The following is a 6,000-nucleotide window of genomic DNA, read 5'->3' as shown; positions in this document are numbered from 1 at the left end:
CCACTCTCACTCACCCTCTCTCACAAAGAGCAGACACAGTCTCACTCACCGTCTCACGCTCTCTCACTCACCGTCTCACGCTCTCCACTCTCTCCACTATCAATCACTCATCTTCTTCGTTCTCTCACCCAGTCTCCACTCTGAGTCTCCACTATTTCACATTCATCTCCTTGGCCAAAAGAATTGATCAAGCCACAGCAAGCTTTGAGTTCCTTCAGTCTACGCGGTCTCTGAAAACTAAAAAGAAAGTTGCGTTGCTTTGTACCAAGTTAACTGTTTGGTTGTCGAGAAACAGTGGGAAAAATCAAAGAAACTTTGGTTTGACGAAGTTCTTTTGTATTTTGGTTTCTTTATTGAATTTCTAATAAAACTGTTAAAAAAGATCGAAACTTTATTGTTTTTTGAGATTGAATTGGTTTGTGGGATTGATTTTTTTGTTTTTTTGTTTTTTTTTGTTTTGTGCGTTGTTCTGTTCGTGGGTTGAACTGTTGATATCAGGCAAATTTCAAATTTATATCTTGAACTATGCATTGTTCTGCAGTGATGATGTTAGGGTTTGTTAAGTGGGTCTTTGTGAAATTAAATTGTTGATGTTAGGGTTTGATAATGTCTTAAACCCCTTTTTATTTTCCTAATTTTGTGAATTCTGCATTTGTGCTCCTTTAAATTTTATTTACATTTAAATATTTCAATTGGGTAGTCATTTTTTTTCCCGATATAGTAATTGAAAATTTTCTTATTGCTGATTGTTTTGTTAAAAAAGCCTCTGTTTTTTTGTTGTGTTTGCAGCAGAATATTTGGCTAGTAGTTAAGTTTTGTCATATTCATGTTATATCTGTTTAGTGATAATGGATGAGAAAATTTAGCAGCATGTCACCTTGTAGGATTAGGCTGTTCCAGCACCCTAAGCTTTCTGTTTGATTCCTTTCCTTGTAATTAACCAAATGAATCTTCATGGTCCTGTGTAACTAAACCTTATAAAATCAGTGTGTTTAGGATTATAGTATTATGTTTATGTAACATATAATATCAATATACTATATGTCAATGGGAATTACCATTTTTTTCTCCTAATCATTCATTTGGTCTCATATCCTAATATACTCAGGTGTCTCATCTATAAAATGTTGAAAATTATAGTCTTATTCAATTTCTTTGGAGAGAGAGAGAGAGAGGGGTTAAGTTTATGGAGTAGATGTATCAGTATGAAATTTAGAATGAAAGACAATCATAGGAAATGGTGAAGGCATGTAATCCAATTTATTGGCATGACCAAGTCTCAAACTTGTAAGTGAATAGTTATAGACAGTATCATGTAAGAGTGCATGAAGGTCTGGGGTGCAATGGAGCTGGAATGTAAGATTTATTAAAAGGTTTTCATTTTTAGAAATTGGTGTCAATGAAATTTCATTCAGATCTGCTGTACTCAAATATCCCCAAGAGGTTAGCGACCAATAGGATGAAATGAAAATTCAAGGGGAGTGGTCATTTTGATGTTTGTTCGTAGTATGAGATTATTTGGGGTAAAATAGAAGATTCTTTAGTGTGTTAAAGCCTGAAAAATGGCTCATTTTTCATTTGGAAAGTAGCATGGGATGTGTTATATACATGCACCTATATAAATGGTGAGACTATAGACCATTTGTTGATCCATTTAATATGTTTTATAGAAGGTAGTCTTTAAAGCCTCTTGAGATCCAATGGCTATTATTAGGGAAGGTATATTGGAGGAATTAGTTCGAAAAACATCCCTCAAATATTTGGAATTTTGACTCGTTAAGTTTGAATATATATATATATATATATATCTTATGTTAAGTTGGAATCATTGATGATTTGAACTAAGTTTAATTGGTCTCATGTGTGGGGTCCTACTAGTTGCATTTCCATTTAGATTTTATAGAATCGCTTCATGAGTGTGCAATTCTTTTGGGTTCTTTGTTTATCATCTTGAACACGAAGTAATCTTGTCTTCTAATAAAATATCTTAGTTTATAAAAAAAAATTTAAAATTATTCTAAATAGAAAGTGTACTTTACATTTTTGTCTAAAATTTAAAATGATCCTTTCCAAACAAAGAAGGCTTGACAAAGAGCCATAGGCCCAAAAACAAAAAAAAAGAAAAAAATTCTAGGCAAAAAGAAAAAACTACTGCCACATTACGCGACTGCATCCTTCAGTCCTTCTATGTATTGTTGTTATCTACAACACAAATGACAATCATAAAAAATATTAATCTTCAATTTATAAAATCATTAGGTAAAATAAATGTTTATCCTATTAGCAACCATACTCTAAAATCACCTACTAATAACAATCACATTACAATACAATAATAATAGACACAAGAATTGTGTCACATTACAAAACATATAAACTAAACTACAATGAACTATTAACCAAGTGCTGTCCAAGGACTGTCAATTCTGCGGTACAAAGAATCCAACCAACTATGAATTCCAATATTTGTATTTACAGTCTTTGGTTTTTTTTATTAGGTAGTAATAATAAAGATAATCAACAAATAAAGATATATAAAGCACCAAAATCAAATCAATAATCAATAAACAGTAAAGGAAAATTTCCTTGAATTATCAACCATATAGAAAATAATCCTGAAATTCATTTCTTTCCCTTGATTATCCATGAAACAAACATAGCAAAGTACAATGATTATACACACACACACACATATATATATATAACAAAAACAAAAGAAAGATCTACAGTGAAGTCCAAAACACCAAACCAGCAGCAAACGAATTGCAAACCCCATTTTGAAAACTAAGCAAAACCACCTCCCCCAAACTAATAAATTACACCAAGAAAGGGGTGCATACAAACTCTCCAGCAAATATATTACACTCCACCTAGAGGATTAGTCAAATAACCTACTAGCAGTAAATAGCATCTAGCTAGCACAGAAGCTGCAACAATTTGAAACTAGCAAGCAAGGGATACGTGATTCACCAGGCCCACTTTCTATTTTCAAATTATTCTTGTTTTTTTTAGCATAAGCACATGACTACTAGCTCAACCATCACCAAACCAGTCACAATCATGCTACAAAAAAATTGTCTAACACCTAATCTTCGACATATACTTACTGTCAATTGCAGTGATCCTTTTAGGCACAAAGGCCCCTAATCTCTATTTTATTTCCAAAAAAAATTCTTTTAACCATTTGTTCTTCAGTAAACATAATTTTTGAAATTTTACATGTGTTCTTCGGCCTCCAGATATGATATACAACAATTGCTATGGCCACTTTCCCCACTCTTGATTGTATACTTCTACCTGTTAAATTTTCCCCCCAATCAATTACTGCTCCACAGTGATCAGGCACCTGCTGCCATAAACATTCCCACACTACTTGCTGCCACATCTTGCTTGAAAAGGAACATTCAAAGAAAACATGATCCCTGGATTCACACTTGTTTCTGTAGAATCAACACAACAAATTTTCTTGCCAGCCCCACTTCTAATCTATCAAAAGTGAAAAGCCTATCCTGAATAGCCAACCAAAAAATAAATGCATGTTTTTGGCATGATGGCAGCATCCCAACCCACTTTATCCCAATCAACTTCATTGCTTCTATTTCTAAGGGCTTCCCAAGTAGATTTACAAGAAAATATAAAAATTTTAGTTAGAGTCCATACTAAAGTGTCTTCTCCATGAATAGGAACCAACATTCCTGTTGTAAAGGACTTTGATCCATAGATCGAGGAGGCCTCCACTGCCAATGACCATTAACAATAATACTAGACACCCTAGCTGAAGGATAGCTGCCTGCTGCAAATATGGCTTTAGTATAAAATTTGTGACTAAGGACCCATTGAGGATGCCAATTATCATGCCAGAAACCCTACTCCCATCTCCAATTTTCCATTTAAAAAACAGAACAGTTCTTGGGGGGGGGGGGGTTTACCTTCCAAAAATTTTGCCCTTTCTAAAGGTATCTGTGTATCCATGCCACCCACAAGGAGCCAGCTTGCACAAGCAAAATCCAAATGTGCTTCGTTATTGCAGCCTTTTCAGCCCCAAGTCACCCTTCTTTGTTGGCAAACAAACTTGAGTCCAAGTTACTTTAGCTATATGAACAGCCTGATCAGATTGAAAAGCTTCTCAATGTCCTTAATGAGCTTAGCTGGAAAAATGAAATAGCTTGTCCAATAAACTTGAATCCCAAACAAAACATATTGAATTAGTTGGCCTGAAAACATGGATTCATGTATTCCAGAATAGTAAAATAAGTGATCATTAGAGTTTTGTTTTGATATAGACATATTGTATGAAAATATTAATAAAGTTTGACTTCTTTACGTTATATGATTTTGGATAGTAAGTTTTATTATGAACTTAGAGTTTTCTTATAAACTTGGATAGTAAGTTTTGAAAATAACGTAATGGCCAGATATAAGTTGTTTTTTGAGTATTTTTCTTAGATTGTTTTTGGTTTTTGTTTTTTGAATCCTGTCTATTACGTGCTAATTGCTTATCATTCTCGTGCAATATGGCTGCTGCAAATGCTGGACGGATTGACCATAAACAGCCTGGCCCTATTGACACGTCGGTGTTAAAGTTGCAGCCCACCCATCGGTCAAAAGCTATTTGGAATGGGCAGGTACAACACAGCAGTAAATATTTATGTCAAATGTACACGTATTTAATTCATACAATGTACATGCAAACGTTTGTCATATGTTAATCCAAGGATCCGTTTTGTGTAGGATCCAGGGGCCCTTACCTACCGTGGCCGTACTGAAGAGTTCTCCAACCGAGAGCCAATGGTGGACGACTGAGTTGTTGACATCATTAAGGCATTGGGCTTGGAGGGACTGCTGAGGCAACCGGGTAGAGAGCTTGACCATGGCCTAATAACAGCTTTAGTGAAGCGATGACGGCTCGAGACTCATACCTTCCACATGCCACATGGTGAGATCATTATCACATTGCAGGATGTGGAGGTGATTCTCGGGCTTCCTGTTGATGGTGACGTTATAACAGGGAGCACATAGAAAAATTGGATGAATGTGTGCGAGGAGTTCCTTGGCTTTCAACCTATAAATCAAGAGCATAAGGAACTTAATGGCCAAAGGATTCTCATCAAACGGCTTTTGGAGCAAGTTGCTAATCTATTGTCGCTGATGCCGAAGAGGATAAGCTGCATAAGTACGCACGATGATATATCCTAGCGCTACTGGGGGACACAATATTTATGGACAAATCTGGCGATAGGGTGTATCTAATGTGGGTGTAGCAATTGGAAGACCTTCGCAACCCACAAAGGTATAGTTGGAGAAGTGCTTGCCTTGCATGGTTGTACCGAGAGCTATGCAGGGCAAGCCATAAGGACACCAGTCAAATCGGTGGGTGCTTACTGTTGGTCCAGTATTGGTTATGGGCCAGGTTTCCCTATTTGTGCCTGGCAGTTGAGCGTGGCCCGCTAGTGGGCGCTTATGGTCCTCCAGCGCGTGGTCCTCTGTACCTGAAATAAGTCTCTACCTTATAAGGATTGTTTCTTATTCTAGTGATATTATCAATTGAGTAAATATCTATAACATTATCTTAGTAGTTATATGTGATAACATTATAGTTTTAGTCATGACATTATCTTAGTAGGAAAGTTCTAGATATTGATAATTTGTTCTTGATTGTTGTAGGTGGTTGTGGGTCCCAAACAAGAAAAACAGGCCTGCTTACATCTTCAGGGACTGGTATCGCCAGCAAATAGCTTCAATGTTGCCAGGCCAGGTATGAAAATGCCTTATTTAACATGTTAATATGTTTAGGAACAAGATATATGTTTGGTGAACTTTGAAATATTAACATAGTTGCCTAATGTGTTGCGTACTTGTTTTTGGGCTACTGTAGGTGGTGTGACAGCCGTATGAAGTTGATTTTGAGGACCTTCCGTCATGGTGCGTTGCAGGGAGGGCTGTGTGGACGGCAACGGTGCCGCTTGTATGTTTCCACCTAGTAGAAATACATACACCGGA

The sequence above is a fragment of the Quercus lobata genome, chromosome 1 (genome assembly GCF_001633185.2).
Source record: "Quercus lobata isolate SW786 chromosome 1, ValleyOak3.0 Primary Assembly, whole genome shotgun sequence".
Lineage (NCBI taxonomy): Eukaryota > Viridiplantae > Streptophyta > Magnoliopsida > Fagales > Fagaceae > Quercus > Quercus lobata.
This window is presented reverse-complemented; position numbering follows the sequence as displayed.